Genomic DNA, 20926 nt, shown 5'->3' with positions numbered 1-20926 from the left:
TAACTTTAACCAAAATAACAATGAAACATCAAAATTCTGTTAAATTTACCGTGAATCCAAATATAGATTAAGTCGATGAATATTTCGTATCAATAAAAAAATTGCCACAAAATTTCATTTCATCAAAAATAATAATTCCATTGCATAGTTTGCTTTTTTCTCCGAGTGGATCTGAAACAGTGTAAAAAAAGCCTAGTCCTATTTTGTTTTTGGACTATCAGAAAAAATAAATAAGTGGAACATGGTACTAGACTGCTAGTGTTATTGACAAAAATTGTATATTTTTTCCACTGGCTTCTTAAAATGCTATGCAATCATCAAAAAATAAATAAATAAATAAATAAATAAATAAAATGCTATGCATCCTGTTGAAACTTGTAAGAACTCAATGAATTTAAGATTGGATAGAAAGAATGGGAAGAGCCATTGATAGGAGAGTAATGTTAAAGAACACATTCTTTTTGTAAAATAGTTTATTTAGTGGTCATTAAGGCAATCCATCGAATTAGATCTCTGAAAATACAAAAAAAATTACTTTACTTCATTTTCACTATTTTTAAAATAAAAATTAATAAAATCTTATCTAAATAAACATTACTTCAACAACAAAATTTTAAATAATTATTTTTATAAGTCAATAGAATAAAAGTATAACAAATAGTTACGAGAAAAATAAAAATTAGAGGACATAAAACCTAACTCGGCGGTACCATAAAATGTGTAGGTTAACACTAATGGGTAATGGAAATATTTAAGACATAAAAAAATTTCAAACTCTATTTCAGCATAACACTAATAAAATGTATGGTGAATGGACCGACCGTCAACACAGAATGAGTTCAAGAACCAACAACCCCTGCAACAATAATAATAACAACAACAACAACAAGAAATCAATTAATGTTTCAAGTCAATCAGTCCAATGGCAAACAAAAGAACGATGAGGATAGTAAAACCAGTCTGAAATACGATGGTACAAATATTAATGGCACTGACGCGTTAGATGCAACCCTAAAACCTCAAAACCTACATATCTCAACAAATATGGACAATTAGCGGTAAATCTAAGAATGAAAAGGCCAATCAAACATGACAATGACTCTAACTTCGAACACGATGACGAATTCAAAAACCAACAACTCGCTATGACAAGAGACATCAAGCTAACAGGCGATTTCTTGCCAAGCAATCTGAGTTCAGTGGCGCACTAGGCGAGGGAACTGGAAGAATAAGCATATCAACAAACAAATCCAAGTCACAAGTCACCAAACCCAGATCTGTAGAAAAAAGATTTGGAGACCATTTCCAACGATGACAAAAAACAATGTCCATAGTAGCAGTAGCACCACTGTAAGCTCCATATAGACCCAAATATTTGAACCACGATTTTTGATTTAGAAAACTGATGTGAGAATGCGTTTCAGTCAATAGCCTAAGCGACTCACCAGATTGACACATAATTGAAACCGGTAGTAACAATCTACCCATAAGCTCAGAACATAGGTGATAGGAGAAGAAAAACAGCATAGGTGATAGGAGAAGAAAAATAGCTACGACAGACCCTTATCACGACCATCTGAGAAGAAAAGGACCGCAACAGCGATGACGGTGGCAAACAGACCCTTACAGGTTTAAAATCAAATTGTGAAACACAATTTGCAACCCCAATTAGGGTTTAACAGTGGTGCCGCCATGAGCTAAGTTCACAGGGACGACACACTCTTTAACAACATACACATTAACAATATAACATTTTTTTTTTGGATAAAGTAGTCTAGTGACTAAAATTGCTCCCTTAAATTGTGTGAGTTAATTACTATAAGATAGACTTAAATTTAAAATAAATCTTCTAATAACTAAAGCTCCCTTAAATTGTGTAAGATAGACTCAATTTAAAATAAATCTTCTAATAACTAATACTCCCTCTGTTTTTTTTTATAAGTGTCCATTTAGAATATAACACCAAATTAAGAAAGTGTATTTTTGCATTTATCTTCCTATTATACCATAATGTTAATCCACAAAAAAAATTCTACTTTTTTTGCACGCACTTTCTGTTTTCAATAAATTTAATATATGTACCAACAAAAATTAGAAAAATATTTAGTTTTCCAAATACATAGCATTAATTAGTTTTATTGAAAAAGATAAGAGTAATTGACAAAGGGTACGATTGACAAATCACATCCTTAAAATGGACAATTATTTAGAAACGCAACAATTAAAAAAACGAAACGCAACAATTAAAAAAACGGAAGGAGTATGAAATTAAAATAAATTAGATTTTCTATTTACATCCTCCACTTCCTTAATTTTACTGAAAACTCTATCTTAACGAAAAACTCCTTATCTATATATATAATTCCTAAATAGTTATCCTAATGTTTATCTAAACCCTAATTCACTTAAATCAATCAAATGTTTTCATTTAGCCATGTCATCCAATACATCCAATTAAATCACTCTATCATGCCACATCACTTACTATTTCTCTCTAAAACTCAATTTAGTAGTTAATTTAATTCTTGCTCCTCTTCCAATGCCCACCAATCAATATGTATCCGTTTCATTTTTCTTTTCATATGCAACATTTACTTTGAAGAAATTATATGCCTAATAATATATTCACCATTTATATGCATTATCTTTTCATATGCTCTTTTCAAGTTTTTTTTCCTTAAATGTGCATATCCCTTACCCCCCTATATATATTACCTTCATTCATGCAACTTTATGCTTCTCTCCATTTCCAAATTATGTGATTAGTTGTTACCATTGTTTTGTAATATTTCCTTTTTGCAAATGGGTGACCATCATTCTTCTTATTCTTAATTTTTGTTTTAATCTCTTTCTTTTAGTGGTTTTGGTATTTTTGTGATGATTACATCCAATTTTTTTTTCAAAACTAAATACTTCGCATTAATCTGTGTCATTTCTTTGTTCATATGATTCATCCTCTTTTACGAATTTGCGGGTCTTTTGTGTGGAGTAATTCAAATTAGCATTCCTATGGTAATTCCAAACCAACATAAATCTATTATCTATATCATTTAAATGTGTCATTTTCATTTTTTTGTCAATTAACTGATCTTCTATACTAACTTCCAAATAATTCAAGGTGTGTGATTCAGATTACTGGTCCTATTGTTGTTCCGTTAGCCGATGATTTAATGCAAACACAAAGAATGACTATTGAGAAGTTGTTCGAATCCCCTATTTATAGATTTATAAAACTAGATGCTCTAATTAATTATAAATTTGATATTTTTATTTGTGGACTAATTAAGCGAAAACACTTCAACCATGCTATGATTGGAGTTTGAATCTCGGATTCTCTAAACACCCGTGCATCGCACGGGTAAGGGTCTAGTTTTAATCAAAAACTCTATTTTCTAAATAAAACTATTTTCTCTTATTTTTCTTTCTTAATTAAATCAATCAAATTCTATTTTAATTATAATTATAATTTTCGCACCGATTCACTGCTTCTATCATATTTAACAAATTAAATAACACATAACACATCATATTCAATTAAATCCGAAACAAAATAATAATTTAGAAAAATGGGGTGTTACAAAATACACTTAACTATGGAATTTATATGGCATAGATTATTTGTCTTGTGGTTTATAAGCTAAAACACATGTTTGGTAACAGCCTTTTTAGAAAGAGCTTATAGCTTATTTTACTGACTTATAGCTTCCTTCTTAGAAGATATTTTAAGTAGCATCTAAGCTTATAGCTTCTAACTTTTCATTTTTTCTTCCTCTTTTACCCTTATGATTTTAACTAAAATCCACATTTATCCTTTATAATTTATTATCATTAGAATTTAAAATAAAATAAGTAAATACATGTTTTAACGTTGCTTCTTCTATATGTTTTAACGTTACCTTACTATAATTTTTTTTTGAAATAACGTATCTTACTATAATTAACCATTATACTAAATTGTGAATATATTTTGTTGTTATTTTTTCATAAAGTATATCAACTGAAATGAAAATATTTTTTTTTAAAAAAAAATCAGCATATAAAAATTAGTTTAATAATAATATTTGAAAGATATATTTATTGAATTAATAAACTTCAAATATTGTAAAAAAAATAAACTTAAAATATTAAATTCTAAGTATCTTAAATAGTATTAATTTGATAAAAAAAAAATTAAATTAAAGATGTCTTTTTATGTCATTTTACATTTATCAGTCAGGTGAACCGCTAATTTTATCAAACACTTCAATCAGCTTATCAGCTAGAACTTATCAGCTATAAGCTATCAGCTAGCTTATCAGCCATAAACTATTTTTGCCAAACAAAGCTATAATCCTTTTCATTTTGATGTGAATTTGATTCATTCATGTGTTCTTTTACCTGAAAAGCATTCCAAGAGTTGTCTGCTCTTTCAACATATCAAACACCGGATCACTATCTACCTAATTCAAGCTCTACACAACGAGAAGTTTTGTTATGTATCCAATAAAAATTATTGAGCCTTGTAACATTGAACAAACATCAGTTTCTTCATCTTAAAACAAAAATCATAAACCATCAAATATTTGGGGGATTATATAAAAGTCCCTTGGTGCAAATATATAGTTGATTTCAATGAGAATTTAGTTGATAGTTGAAAGCATCAAATTATACATATCTCTCTCTATCTTGAACTTAGAATGGTCCATCCTTTCAGTTATCAAAAGCTAACACGATAAAAGTGATAAATATATATATATATATATATATATATATATATATATATATATATATATATATATATATATATATATATTCCAACTTTTTTTCTTTTCAATTACTCCATAAATAGCTAGAAAGAAATAACCAAAAAAAAAAAAAAAAATAGCTAGAAAGAAGTGTTCTTTTTGGAGGGTTGGAAGTTAGAAAAGAATTTAGATACAGTGATTAAACACTAATGTCAGAAAGACCAAAATAATATCAAACCACTAACTATAGGAATTTTTAAGTCAAATAATTATTCAAATTAATCCATAAGTTGGGAAAAACATCATTGGTTTTCCTTTGATGTACATCATTGAAAATTGAAATATGCAATGCATTTATATATCAACAGGACAACAAGTATATGTGTTAGTTTAGTTTGAGTGGAAGGGACATGAATCTCTTGAGAATGCGATTCTGAATTCAGAAGGTGGAAATTGAGCAAATCCCTCATTTATTCTTAATTCATAGTATAAATTATATTTTATTTGAAATAATTAGAGCAACATCAATAAATCTTCTTACTTTTGAATAATTATTAAGAAGAGGACATTGTTGCTTTAGAATATTTAATTCAAGGGAAGTTAAATATAAAGTATCACAAAAGTTCATAATAAACCTCAAACTTAACACTTAAAAGTTAAATCCTCCAAAATATTGATATTTTTCAGGAAAAAAAAATTGTCAGAATATTTTTTTTTGGTTTTGAACTGCTTTTAGAGAAAATTTTAAGACTTAAAGAGCAATTAAAAAAGTATTTTCATTTATCTCTTTTTAAAAACACTAACAGAACTGATCACTCTGAACCTCTCAAATCTAAAGCCTATTTTTTATCACTAGACCATGTATTTGGAGTTATCTCAAACATATTCTATGTGTTGGAAAATATTTAGTTGTCCAAACAACTCAAATATTGAATAAATAAATTATTTTAAATTATAACTAACACATTTGACTCTCAAGTGATTAATGATCTCCACCTAAGAGCACCATTATCCCAAAACTCAATATGAGTTCTTTAAGTGGACCCGTTTCATTCTTTATATTATTTTACACTTCCAAATTATTTAAATAACTCAACCGTATTTCTCAAATATCCATACAACCCACCAAAAACTCTTAAATGGGTTCTATTGGATCCCACATTTTTTAGAAACAAAGCTTTTATCAATGTGCAGTCCATGTGGCCGGTAAAAAACGTATGTGAACAGAAGCACGTTCTTTAAATTAAGAATGAGGCAAGACAATGAAATATTGAGCTTGTCTGACAAAATACGTTTGGTTGCAGTTTACACACGTCCATGTGGCACCGATAATGGTGCTTTAAAACGAATTGTTCGAGAGAACCTGAGTTTGATTCTTTCTAAAAATAATTCTTAGCCAGACTTCACTTACTCTACTTCCGAATTCTAGATTATCGGAGGTCCCTTCTGCTGAGAACAGATGATTAATATAAAAAGAAATATTTTTTAGTCCTGTTTGTCCCAAATCTGTTGAGATTTACAGGATTCTTTTTGAGTCTCTGTTGGTGTCCAAATCTGTTGAGATTTGCAGGTTTCTTGTGTTTTTGGTTGACCTCCTCTGCGTCGGTGTTCACTGTTTTGAGGTGGTCTGCGAGCTGAGACTTGTCTGTCGGTTACTGTCGCGCGTGTATTGGCTCTGTCGTCTGGAATGTATGGTGTTTTCGAGCTGGGACTTGTCTGCTTAGGGTCTCATTCTATCGTTGTCTCATCAGCTTTTAGCCTGAAGGAGCTGTTTTTTGGATTCTGATGGGTCGATCACTTTTGATTCGAGATCGGGAGTTAGTGTCGATCTAGTGGCAACTTTGGGGCCGGGTTGGTGTCTTTGGTGGCCTGAAATCTGAGGGTGCCTTTCTGATTTTGGGATTAAGAGATGAACCTCTATTAGGTGGTGTTTATTTTTGGTGTTCCGCATATATACAGCGCCCTGTTATGTAGTTACTTTTTTACCGGTCTTTGTTCGTCTTGTGCATAGATCTGGTTAATAATATATTCGCTGTTAAAAAAAATATATAAAAAGAATTATATAAAATTATTGAGGGCAAAATAGAGGTATTATAAATTTATAATGTATGTGGGGGAGTAGGGGACTAGGTGGGCTATACATGATACAGCCCAATATTACACATACACATGGATAATTGGGCCTAATGTACATGCTCAAGAAACTGGGCCTAGCAACAAAGTACGGGTGAACCACCAAAAGGGTTACTTACTGTCTTACCATGATATATTTAATTAATTAACATTTTGTTATATTGTAGGAATTAACATATTCTTTTTTCAAAACTCGATATTCTACTATTTAAATCAAAACAAGAAAAGAAATTACCAACATGTAAGAAAATACCATCCACTTTATAATTATTTGACTAATTAATTTTTTGAAGTTTCGGTATTCACCCAAAAAGTTTCACCATCCACTAACAGGGGTCTATATAAATACAGAAGTTTGTTCTGTATAAATTAGTCCAACACATTAAATGATATTTAGAGTAATGTGGGGAACCTGGATTTGGAACAATCAACGAATTTTCATAATCATATCATGTATAGGTGATCTTTGATTAAGATTAAACGATTTGAATTTAAGCTTAATATTTTTTGAATTATTACATAAAATTAAATATGCTTATCTTTTTAGGGTCATCAGATTAGGATGGAACGACGACCAACATTATGACTGTGTGATTGCAAAAAATTACTTACCACAACGAATCCAATGTTTGTGAAATCTCTCTCCCACACATTTAAATGAGAAGTGGAAATTCTCACATTTGAACTTAGACACTTTAACACCCACACCCAATATTTAAATAGACGCCCCATAAATCAACATCATTATTTTTTTGGTTAGGCATATCAGTGACTAGACTCACACACTTTATGTGTGAAAAGGGAAAAAATTTGAGATTTGAATCATGATCCCATTGACAATGTCCCTAATATCTATCAATCGGATAACACCTATGAGACTCAATATCCTCACCAATTATTAACTATATGAACTCTTTTGTATCAAAAAAATTCTGTTGGAATGAGAGAATTTACTTTGTATGTACAAATTGGCAACGAAAATTGGTCACGACGTAAGATAACAGTAAAAAATGTATATCTATATAAAGTAAAAAAAAACTCTATATATCAATCGTTAGTTAGTCCAATGATGATTGACACTGGACTTGGTAGGAGCACTGCTCGATCCCCGCAACTGCGATCGGGAGGGAACCTGAACCACTCGATGTCATAATGACCCCCGAACCAAGTTAGACGGTCCAGTGGGTTGGATACTGGTGATAAAAGAAGAAAAAAACTATATACAATTATTATTTCAATATTGATAATATATCAAAATAATTTTTGAACTTTTGTAAAATTTATAAATAATTTACTCAATAATTACTTAAATTTGATGATTAATTTTAATTAATGCATTAACTTAACTAACAAGGATAACAATTTTTTAGTAGATAGACGAAATGACAAAGTCATTATAAACTTATACTCATAAGTGAAAGAGCTCGGGTTCAAATTTCGAATATAATAACCTACCTAATAATTTTAATATTTTTATCCGTTGAATTAAAAGTTACTTATGTAAATAAAATTTTATGGTAAATAATTTCACACAACAGTCAACGGCATATGTCGGTATGACTATGAGTGTATGACAATGACAATCGACAATTTAGGACCACAGGAGGTCCAATTATATTTATGCATGACCAACTTTCGAAAATTAATGTTGGTTTTTCTTGACTTTTTCTTTCTAAGCAGTCACTAAGCACCCTATTATTAAAAAATTATATACATGATAAAGTTTTAAGAATTTAGTCTACTAATAAAAAAACATGTCTTTATATTTGAGAAGTCTCTATAATGCACTTATTTAGAAGTGTTTTGGAAGGTCTGAAATCTTTTCAGTCTTGGACAAACTTGATATAAATATTTATCTCTTCTCGATTCTTAAATATAAAACTTCCAAATCAATGTATCCAATTTTATAAATAAAATTGTTATATAAGCATTTTGTTTTATTTTTTAGCTCTAAAAACTCTATAGACAAAACTTATGCAAGATCATGAGTAAATTTTTTGGTACAATTATAAGCAATTACCTCAAAAAAAAAAAAACTTGAAATCAATTATATTCGAGGAAGGAGGAGGATGGTATTGAGGACGGTCAAGCTTCTTTAGTTTGGACACCCTTTAAAGGTTTGAATTTTGCTTGCAGTTTTATGACGGATCGATTACCAACGAAAGATAATTTATTCAGGAGGGAAATTGTGAATATTGATTCCCAATTCTTTAGTTTTAGTTGTGGTTTCGAAGAATTCTTATCACATTTTTTCTTTGTATGTGAGAGCTCTCATAAGGTGTGGTGTGAGGAACTGATTGGGAATACAAGTTGTTTCTCCCAACAATGCTCTCGTTCATGCTCTTGCTTTCGGTGGTCTACAAGTTTGCTTCTTGAAGATTAAAGATAACTTTAAAGTAATTTGGTTGACAATTTGGAGTATTTGGAAGGCTAGAAGTGATTGAATTTTTAATCAGAAAACTTTTGCAATGGATTTTGATATTCTGTGATTCTTAATATCAAACTTCAGGTGTGGTGATGGTTTAAAGTAAAATATAAAGTATTTGATTGTAATTTTTATATGTGGTATTCGAATCCTCTAATTTGTTTGGAGGCTACATGATGTGCTTATCTTTTGGTATAATGGTTTTGTTTGGTTTTTTTTTTTTTTTTTTTTATTATTCTTTGACTTTACTTAATCTCTTCATATTGTACATACATTATGCTAATGTTGAGTTTTTTTTTCTTTTGTTAATATAATTGATTTTTTGGCTGCTTCAAAAAAATTATATTTTGAGTGCACACAAATAAATAAATTTTATTATAAATAATTTAGTAATATTAACAATCTTTTTATTTTTTTAGTTTTATTTAAATTTTGTATGTGTTTAAATATATTTTATTTGTGTTTGTACCTATTTAAATATTGCTCCAATAATACGGGTGTGGTTATGGTGCATAAGCCCAAACTTATGCACCATGCATAAACTTGCTTCCTACACCCATCATATTTGCTTCCTACACCAAAAGTCAACCAAAGGTCAGCCCAAGTCCAAAATTAGGCAATCCATTACTCGCGCGCCCCCCCTTTTGCTTAGCGCACCCCCCAACTTTTTTCCTTTTTCTCTAGATTTCTTGTGAGCCCCCCAATTTTTTTTCCTCCTCTAGATTTCTAGCGCGGCCCCAATTTTTTTCCCTCCTCCAAACTTCTAGCGCACCCCCAAATTTCTAGCGCGCCCCCCATTTCCAATTAAATAATAACTTTTGTTCCTTTGAAGTATATATTATAAAAATCCATTTTTAATTAATTTTCGTCATACACCCTCTCGAAGCCCAACATAATAACGAATGGTTCATGTATATATAAAGCATACTTGTCAAACATACAATTTAATTTTAAGTTTTATCAATCATAATCACAATATAAATAAAATTTCATACATTAATTACATATATATATATATATCGATTTTTCTTTACAATAAAGAAATGATCGAATCCAATATCTCATGCATACTATCCAAATTTTTTTCAACTAAACTAACCCTAATTGCTTTATATGATTTTTTGCTTTATGTAGCACGGTTTTGTAAAATGGTTATGTGATGTTTTACTTAATAACAATGGTTTCAATGTATAACATCTTGGCACTAATGCCCATATGAAACCATTTAACTAAAATAATGGTTTCAGTGTATAACGCTATGAAACCATTTAACTAGACTAATGGTTTCAGTGTATAACATCTTGAAACCAAATAACAAGACTAATGGTTTCAGTGTATAACGCTATGAAACCATTTAACTAGAATAATGGTTTCAGTGTATAACAGTATGAAACCATTGAAGTGGAAGAAATAGTCACAAGAAAGGGGGGTTTGAATTGTGACTCTTTTTAAAAATTAATCCTGCATTCTACAAAATTGATCTCAAGTGTATACTTGGATAAATGTTAGTGAATTATAGAACAGCTTGGTCTGAGAACGTTCTTTACTATAAAATAGATTGTTCCGAGAACGTTCTCTACTGCGTAAGAATTCAAATTAAATATAATGAAGTGCTTTGTGTGATGTGTGTTTACGGTAAATAAAAAAGAATAAGGAAGAGAAACAACACACAAACAATTATCCTGGTTCACCCCCTAATAGTATGGGCTACTCCAGTCCTTACGCTCCTGTGAGATTATCCACTATGAGATACTACCGATCTCAAATTACACTTCTTCCTTGATCTAGTCCAAGATCATAATCTTCCAAGCTTCACTCGCTTGATCTACCTAAGTCCTCCAGACTTTATAAGGTGTCACTCAATCAATAGTTACGTATTGACTTGAGCCAATCTTTTACAAATGATGATGGTTTGGATCTTCAAGCTTTTACAAAAACTCAAACAATTGAGAAGTTCGTTACAATGGAAAAAACTCTTAGTTCACTCAAATGATATACTGATCCTAGTATTGAGATTACAATGTTTGGAGTGAGAGAGATTTAAATAAAGAGACAAAGATGTAACCACTTAAAAATGGGTTATGTTGAAAAATGGTCTCTTGAGTTATTTGCTTTTAGAAACTCAAAGGTTAGTTTGAGAAGCAAATAAAAACACTCTAAACTCAGAAGTATGATGAGAATGTAGATCTTGAGTGTGAGTGATAAAAGAAGAGTTTTATGACTTGTAGACAAAAACAAGTGATTGATGATTTGTAGCTTCAACTCTTGCTCTTCAAAGGCACCAATGTCTTCTATTTATAGTTGAGGTTGTGTCTTCAGTTCCTTGGTCCCAAAGGAAGTCTCTAACGGCTAGTTTCTTCAAATAAGACAGCTCATGATGATTTGTTGAAGAGATAAGTGCTGACTGTTCTTTCTCAGAATGTTCTCCAGGCAGTTCTTCAACTTTTCAAATAAAAGAGCCAGTATTGACAGCTTGCAGTGAGTTGTAGATAGTTGTCCATTGCTTTTCCACCAAGTATAGCCGTTGCAAATCATTTAAACACGTTTTGGCCAGCTGTAGATGAGTTTGCATCTTCAAATGTAAAGGACAGTCATTCTCAACATCGTTCTCAGAGTGTTCTTCAGACTGGTTAACATACGACTTTGTTCTTTTGGAGCAGATTTGATGCATGACAGAAATCAGCTGTAATATGTAGAGGAAGCAGCTGTATTGTCCTTCTTGGAACTGTTCATGATGTCCTTTCCAAGTACTTTCTTTCTTGATTAAAAATTAATCTCTTTGGAGAATGTTCATTTAATAATGAAATTGAAAGTACATGACAACTATGAGTTGAAGATGTGTTGTCCCATTCTCATTGGTCTATGTAAACTTTGTCTAAACACACTTGAGACACCTGATGAGATCTTGCCTTGAGAATTTATCATGTTGCACATGCTTGATCCTTAACTATGGCCAAAGGGGAAAGTCACTTTTCTCCCAAATATTCCTTGCCTTAATTGATCATAAACTGTTGTGATCTTGTGAGTTAAAACCAAGATAAAAGTGCTTCTTTGTCTTGAACAGAGTTGACTTAAAGAAATAGGTACTTTTGCTATGAAGCTCGTTATTGGAGAAAATGAAGCATGAGCTGTAGAATGTTCTCAGAGCATTCTTGAACCAGCATTCAAGATTTTCTTCAAGGAGTGAGACACGCGATCTTGCACACATGGTTGCTTGCTCATTGATGATCTTTAAGATTCTTTAGTGGAGGCATGAGAGTACTCATCATTGAGAATGATTAAAACTTTTATTCCTTGTGCATAAGCTTCTTTGAAAAACTCATGGACCATCATTCTCAAACGTTGTCATCTTGAGAAGCTTTAGTAAAATGATACTTTGAGTAGGTTTTGAAGATCCTCAATGAATGCATCATTTCCATTGATGTTAATTGTAGTAGTAAATCCTTAAGGCTTATAACTCAAAAACTCATTGTAAGCCTTGTCACATAATATCAATATATTCTTGAGTAGCTTGTGATGCAGGTTTTTCCATCCTGATTCTTCAACTATGATCCTCAAATTCTTCCTTGATTATTCAATACTTGTTGTGAACCTTGTAGTGATGAGGAAGACAATTAAACATGAAGCTCACTTCCTTGCTTGATCCTTCGATGAATCTTTTTATGATTCAAAACAACAGTCTTTAAAAATCTTCTTGATGCGTGTGATCTACTGTTGTAATTATCTGATGATACTCCAATTCTTTCATTGTTTGAGTATATAAATGCACTTGTTGATGTGAGTGGCCTCTAGCTCATCCATTTGCTAATATCTATCTTTCAACAAAAACTCAAGTGCAAACATCAGTAGATCACCATTCATAAAACTTAACATTTATTCCATAAGGTTTGTTGTCATTAAAACACTAAAATGGATTTTGCCTCAACAATCTCCCCCTTTTTGATGATGACAAACCTTTTGAATAAATTTTATGTTTTATGGATGGAAATAATAATAAATGCAAGAATGTTCATAGATATACAATTAAGCTCCCCCTAAACACATGCAAGAGTTTAATTTATATCATTCTAATTAAACTCCCCCTAAATACATGCAAGAGGTTAATTCATAACATTCTTCATTACTTATAACAATTCTCTCCCATCATATATATCTCTCCCCCTTTTGTCATCTATCAAAAAGTATTGAGAAAATATGAAATATGAAGTGCAATGATAGGAATCAAGAGAAGAAATGTATTGCATATAGAAATCATGCAGAAACGGGTCACTATTCATCATCTTCCTCATCCATTTTCTGCAGAAACGGGTCACGACGACCCGGTTCGTCGACCCTCAATGATCAACGAAACTCGACGTTCTTTATACCGTTTTGATCGTCGTTCGATTTTATGAATGTTTCCGGTATTAATTTTCGAAATCGGTGATCGAATCGCATGTAAAATGTGGCCGAAATTGAGCAAGTAAAAATATAAAGTTCTTTAGTTATGATTATTACATGTGTAAAATCATCTGATGGCTGTGAATGACTTATGCACCATACATAAGAAAAGGCTTATGCATATTAACTATTGCCCAATAATACTATATTATCATTATCCATCAAAAAATAATCTAGTAATATTGTTGTACTTAACTTATATTTCTGCAAAACAAGTAATCCAAGCTGAGCCTCTTAAATAAAGTAACCCTTTAAAGAAGTTAGTTAATATTTTAGTGGTTGAAAATTAATTTCAATTGACAATAAGAGAAAAGAACAAATTCATGTACAACACTCCAGAAGATTTAACATTGATAGCTAAGTATGAACCTAAAGAGTTAAAAAAAGAGCCAAATTTCATGTGCACTATCATGAGGACTATCAATCATATATAAAAACAAATTTACAAAATGAACCTATCAAAATCAAACACCTTGAATTTATATGACATGACTATTTAACTTTATGTAGCTATTTGCTCAAAATACATATGGTCCAACAATATTTTTTGCAGTCAGGATAAGGATTCGATATTTTCTTTCAATGGGTCCATATTTAATTTTTCATTGATAATATATTGGTCTTAATTTCCATCCTTCATGTCTTTTATCTCTAATATAGGTCTATGTAAAACATGCTATTTTCCACTGCGAAAAATGTTGAAATTGTTAGGTCGGATGTTATTATCGAATTTGAACTCTGACTCCCTCATTTATGTATGAGAGTTTATAATGATTTTATCATTTCGTCTATCTATAAAATAAACATAGCTAGTTTTTTTATTGAATTATTATACATAGATATAAACATTTTCACTGTTCTTAATAATAATAAACTTTTTTGTTAGAGAACATGTGGGATATAAAGTGAATTCTCTTCTACCAACTATTTTTTTTTCATTTGTAAGAATTAAGAATCGAATTTCTGACCATCTTCTTAAAAGTCCAAAATATTTACCCCATAAAGCAATTTAGGGTCATGCTAACCGGTGCCCCCGGTGCACTGGTTAAGAAAACCAAAAAAAGAAAGTTTTGAATAGAAAATAACACATTTTAAACTTTTGAGGAGTTGACTGCACAAACTCCAATGTGAAATTACTATTTTTGCTCCCTTAACCAGTGCCCCCGGGGCACTAGGTAAAATATAGCTAGTTTGTGTTGTTAGAATATTTTCTAATATTTTGTGAGCTGCAATCAATTGTGTGTTTTGATTTTAATAAAAACGGGTTGATGTTGTTGTGATCCATTTGATGATACTTAAACCCGATAATTGTGATCAAGAATAATGAGCTTTGAACACTAATTCTGATTCTGATTTGTGTAGAAACAAATTGTAGGTCCAACCTCTAGTGTACATGATGGGTGATATGACTAGGGTTGTTATATTATAAATAGATAGGCTAGGTCACATTTGCCATGGGTGATATGAGCAATACGCCGCAATAAGCTTGTTTGAGGTTTACCCCATTGAGAACCTCAGATCCTGTAGCATGTGATTAGGCAAAGGAAGACCTTGTCTAGTATATCGATGTTTTTGATATTGACGCGCTTCCGATTGTTAAATACTCCCTCCGGTCCTTTTTATAAGGAACACTTTGGAAAAAAAATTTGGTCCTTTTTATAAGAAACTTTGACCAATTTTCAAATGTTTTAAATGTTCAATTTCACTTATGCCCTTATTTATTATGAGAGAGAATTTAAAAATAAGTAAGTTAAAGAGTAATTAATTAAGGGTATATATGGAATAAATTTAAATTTGTAAGAGTATTAAATGAAAATAACTATGTTAAATGTCTTTTCTTGGTCTGTGTGATTTTTTCAAAGTGTTCCTTATAAAAAGGACCGGATGGAGTATGTTTGGATCTCAACCCCAAAAGCTAGATCTGATTATCAAGTAAGTGTGTTATAATTTCATATAATATGTCGATCTCTAATTGTTAATTCTTTCATGTGGTATCAGAACCTAATATTATATGATTAGAACCCTAATTTTTATCATAGCCATGTTTGATCAATGAGAGAATTTTTGTTCGGCTATATTTATTTTTCAGTCAATCACTGTTTATTTAATTTGGGCTTAACCTAAAATTTTAACGAGTTACAACCCTAATTTTTGTTGAATTAGAATTTGTTAAAACCATAATTTGATTTTGGGTTTATGTTCGGCTACTGGCATTCTATCTTTATATTGGTTTTCAAATATGATTGTTCGGTGTTTGTGTTGAATTTTGTTAGAACTTGATTTATGCTTTATGCTTATCATTCTTTTGTCATTTGATATGTACTTTATAAATGGGCAAGTCTAACATGCACAAGTGGATAAAGTTTTCCACGGTGAACAAATGTATGATAACATTATAACGAATACGAATTTTATAAAATTCACCATTGGATTGAAAGTTTATATCGTATAGATCATCTATAAAAAAATTGAAAATCATTTGATACGTCATTGAGACCCATCAAGATTAATGGTTTATGATTTTTTATTAACTACCGTTAATTTTAATGGGTCTCGATGATATATTAAATGATTTTCAATTTTTTTCAAAATTTTTATAGATGATCTATACGATATAAACTTTCAATCCAACGGTGGATTTTATAAAATTCATATTCGATATAATATAATTGCTAACTTATTTACCATGCCCCACTTAATCAAGTGGTGCATGTTAGACAAAGCCCTTTATAAATGGCTGTTTTAATTTGTGTCGGAAATATAATTTTTTGGATCGTAATAAGCATACACACGTAAAGTTTGAAGATGAGTTTAACATCAATTTCGTCAAATTGACGATAGTTTATTTATTTTTTATTTTCAATTCATATACACAACACCTTATAATTATTTTCTTCTGGGATCTTCACAAGATGAAACCGACTTTTGAATCATGATCTATATGGGGGAACCATAATCCAAAATTGTTTGGGGGGAAATTGCTTTATAATCTGAATGTTTTATGATCAAATATTTGTCAAATGCATAAGAGCTTCCCTATAAAGACATGCTGCGATTTGCTATTTATTTCAGTCCCCCACATTTAAGTGTCAAATTAAGGAATTTAATTATATGATTCAATAATATTTATTTGATATTGGGAGTGCAATTATTTTGTGAAATCTTTATATATTTGGGGATTAAAGTGAGACCCCAAATTTGTGTCTGTTTCAAGTTTTGCAAACTGCCCTATTAGTGGGTTTATTCTTCCTGAATCCTGATAGCCTTTTGGCTTAATTTTATCTTTTATATATATATATATATATATATATATATATATATATATATATATATATATATATGGGGGCTGCTAATTTAGACCCAGTTGGGTCTAAATTAGCAAGGTGCACCTTTTGAGTTGGACAAAAATACCCATTTTTTAATTTTTTGGAAGAATAGAGCAACAGGGGCATTTCTGTAATTTTACGCAACAGTACACGCGCCCCCCACTTCTTTTTCCCCCCCCAGGACACGTGGCAGCGTGTGATTGCACAAAATCAGCGCGCGTGCATCACACGCGCCGACAAGCGCGCGTTTCGTGGAAGGATGACGCGGAGAGAGAAAGTTTTTGAAAAGGCAGGCCACGTGTCAGCATATGATTGGCTGCGTTAATTTTTTTCCATTTAATACTTTAAACTCGATTATTTCGTCGTAAATTAATTTTTTATTTTTTATTTTTTATACCAAAATTCATAATTTTTTTTTCTCTACAAATAGAGACTTGGTTCGTTTGATTTGGACACAGAAAAAAAAAACCCAATTTTTCACTACCTTAATCTCATCAAATAACTAATAATCAACTTACTGAAACCATTCTACCAGCAAAATGGTTTCAGATTACAACTCTCTGAAACCATTCTACCAGATAAATGGTTTCAGAAGCAAACACAATTAATAAATTACTCACTGAAACCATTCTACCAGTAAAATGGTTTCAGAATACAACTATGTGCAACCATTCTACAAGCTAAATGGTTTCAGAAGCAAATAACTAATAATCAACTTACTGAAACCATTCTACCAGCAAAATGGTTTCAGATTACAACTCTCTGAAACCATTGTACCAGATAAATGGTTTCAGAATACAACTATGTGCAATCATTCTACAAGCTAAATGGTTTCAGAAGCAAATAACTAATAATCAACTTACTGAAACCATTCTACCAGCAAAATGGTTTCAGATTACAACTCTCTGAAACCATTCTACCAGATAAATGGTTTCAGAAGCAAACACAATTAATAAATTACTCACTGAAACCATTCTACCAGTAAAATGGTTTCAGAATACAACTATGTGCAACCATTCTACAAGCTAAATGGTTTCAGAAGCAAATAACTAATAATCAACTTACTGAAACCATTCTACCAGCAAAATGGTTTCAGATTACAACTCTCTGAAACCATTCTACCATATAAATGGTTTCAGAAGGATTTCGGTGTCCAAATCAAACGAACCAAGTCTCTATTTGTAGGGAAAAAAAAATTATGAATTTTGGTATAAAAAATAAAAAATAAAAAATTAATTTACGACGAAATAATCGAGTTTAAAGTAGTGAAAAATTGCGTTTTTTTTCGGTGTCCAAATCAAACGAACCAAGTCTCTATTTGTAGAGAAAAAAAAATTATGAATTTTGGTATAAAAAATAAAAAATAAAAAATTAATTTACGACGAAATAATCGAGTTTAAAGTATAAAATGAAAAAAATCACGCAGACCCATTCATATGCTGACACGTGGCTGCCTTTTTCAAAAGCAAAATTTTCTCTCTCCAGCTTATAATCTAGTGTGGCGCAGACAGGATGATCTGATAGATCAGGATGATCTGGGCTGTCTGATTGATCAGACAGTCTTAATGAGATCACATCTTGGCTGTCTGATGGAAATCAACGGTCTGTAACCATGGTCCTTCCGTACGCGCGCGACACTGGATCCACGTCTATTAATTGTTTAAGAAGGTGGGGCGCGTGTTGTTATTTTTTTTTTATGTAAAATTACAGAAATGCCCTGTTGCTCTATTCTTTCAAAAATTAAAAGAATGGGTATTTTGGTCCAATTGAAAAGGTGCACCTTGCTAACTTAGACCTAACTAGGGTCTAAGTTAGAAAACCCCATTCTTTTAATTTTTGAAAGAATAGAGCAACAGGGCATTTCTGTAATTTTATATAAAAAAAAAAAATAACAACACGCGCCCCACCTTCTTAAACAATTAATAGACGTGGATCCAGTGTCGCGCGCGTACGGAAGGACCATGGTTACAGACCGTTGATTTCCATCAGACAGCCAAGATGTGATCTCAATAAGACTGTCTGATCAATCAGACAGCTCAGATCATCCTGATCTATCAGATCATCCTGTCTGCGCCACACTAGATTATAAGCTGGAGAGAGAAAATTTTGCTTTTGAAAAAGGCAGCCACGTGTCAGCATATGAATGGGTCTGCGTGATTTTTTTCATTTTATACTTTAAACTCGATTATTTCGTCGTAAATTAATTTTTTATTTTTTATTTTTTATACCAAAATTCATAATTTTTTTTTCTCTACAAATAGAGACTTGGTTCGTTTGATTTGGACACCGAAAAAAAAACGCAATTTTTCACTACTTTAAACTCGATTATTTCGTCGTAAATTAATTTTTTATTTTTTATTTTTTATACCAAAATTCATAATTTTTTTTTCCCTACAAATAGAGACTTGGTTCGTTTGATTTGGACACTGAAATCCTTCTGAAACCATTTATATGGTAGAATGGTTTCAGAGAGTTGTAATCTGAAACCATTTTGCTGGTAGAATGGTTTCAGTAAGTTGATTATTAGTTATTTGCTTCTGAAACCATTTAGCTTGTAGAATGGTTGCACATAGTTGTATTCTGAAACCATTTTACTGGTAGAATGGTTTCAGTGAGTAATTTATTAATTGTGTTTGCTTCTGAAACCATTTATCTGGTAGAATGGTTTCAGAGAGTTGTAATCTGAAACCATTTTGCTGATAGAATGGTTTCAGTAAGTTGATTATTAGTTATTTGCTTCTGAAACCATTTAGCTTGTAGAATGATTGCACATAGTTGTATTCTGAAACCATTTATCTGGTACAATGGTTTCAGAGAGTTGTAATCTGAAACCATTTTGCTGGTAGAATGGTTTCAGTAAGTTGATTATTAGTTATTTGCTTCTGAAACCATTTAGCTTGTAGAATGGTTGCACATAGTTGTATTCTGAAACCATTTTACTGGTAGAATGGTTTCAGTGAGTAATTTATTAATTGTGTTTGCTTCTGAAACCATTTATCTGGTAGAATGGTTTCAGAGAGTTGTAATCTGAAACCATTTTGCTGGTAGAATGGTTTCAGTAAGTTGATTATTAGTTATTTGCTTCTGAAACCATTTAGCTTGTAGAATGATTGCACATAGTTGTATTCTGAAACCATTTATCTGGTACAATGGTTTCAGAGAGTTGTAATCTGAAACCATTTTGCTGGTAGAATGGTTTCAGTAAGTTGATTATTAGTTATTTGCTTCTGAAACCATTTAGCTTGTAGAATGGTTGCACATAGTTGTATTCTGAAACCATTTTACTGGTAGAATGGTTTCAGTGAGTAATTTATTAATTGTGTTTGCTTCTGAAACCATTTATCTGGTAGAATGGTTTCAGAGAGTTGTAATCTGAAACCATTTTGCTGGTAGAATGGTTTCAGTAAGTTGATTATTAGTTATTTGATGAGATTAAGGTAGTGAAAAATTGGGTTTTTTTTTTCTGTGTCCAAATCAAACGAACCAAGTCTCTATTTGTAGAGAAAAAAAAATTATGAATTTTGGTATAAAAAATAAAAAATAAAAAATTAATTTACGACGAAATAATCGAGTTTAAAGTAGTGAAAAATTGCGTTTTTTTTTCGGTGTCCAAATCAAACAAACCAAGTCTCTATTTGTAGAGAAAAAAAAATTATGAATTTTGGTATAAAAAATAAAAAATAAAAAATTAATTTACGACGAAATAATCGAGTTTAAAGTATAAAATGGAAAAAAATTAACGCAGCCAATCACATCATGACACGTGGCCTGCCTTTTTCAGAATTTTCTCTCTCCGCGTCATCCAGCAAGCACCACGCGCGTTTGTCGGCGCGTGTGATGCACGCGCGCTGATCTTGTCCACTAACACGCTGCCACGT

This window comes from Trifolium pratense, linkage group LG5 (assembly GCF_020283565.1).
Source record: "Trifolium pratense cultivar HEN17-A07 linkage group LG5, ARS_RC_1.1, whole genome shotgun sequence".
In the NCBI taxonomy this organism is placed as follows: domain Eukaryota; kingdom Viridiplantae; phylum Streptophyta; class Magnoliopsida; order Fabales; family Fabaceae; genus Trifolium; species Trifolium pratense.
The sequence above is the reverse complement of the archived record's forward strand: the minus strand, read 5'-3'. Positions refer to the sequence as shown.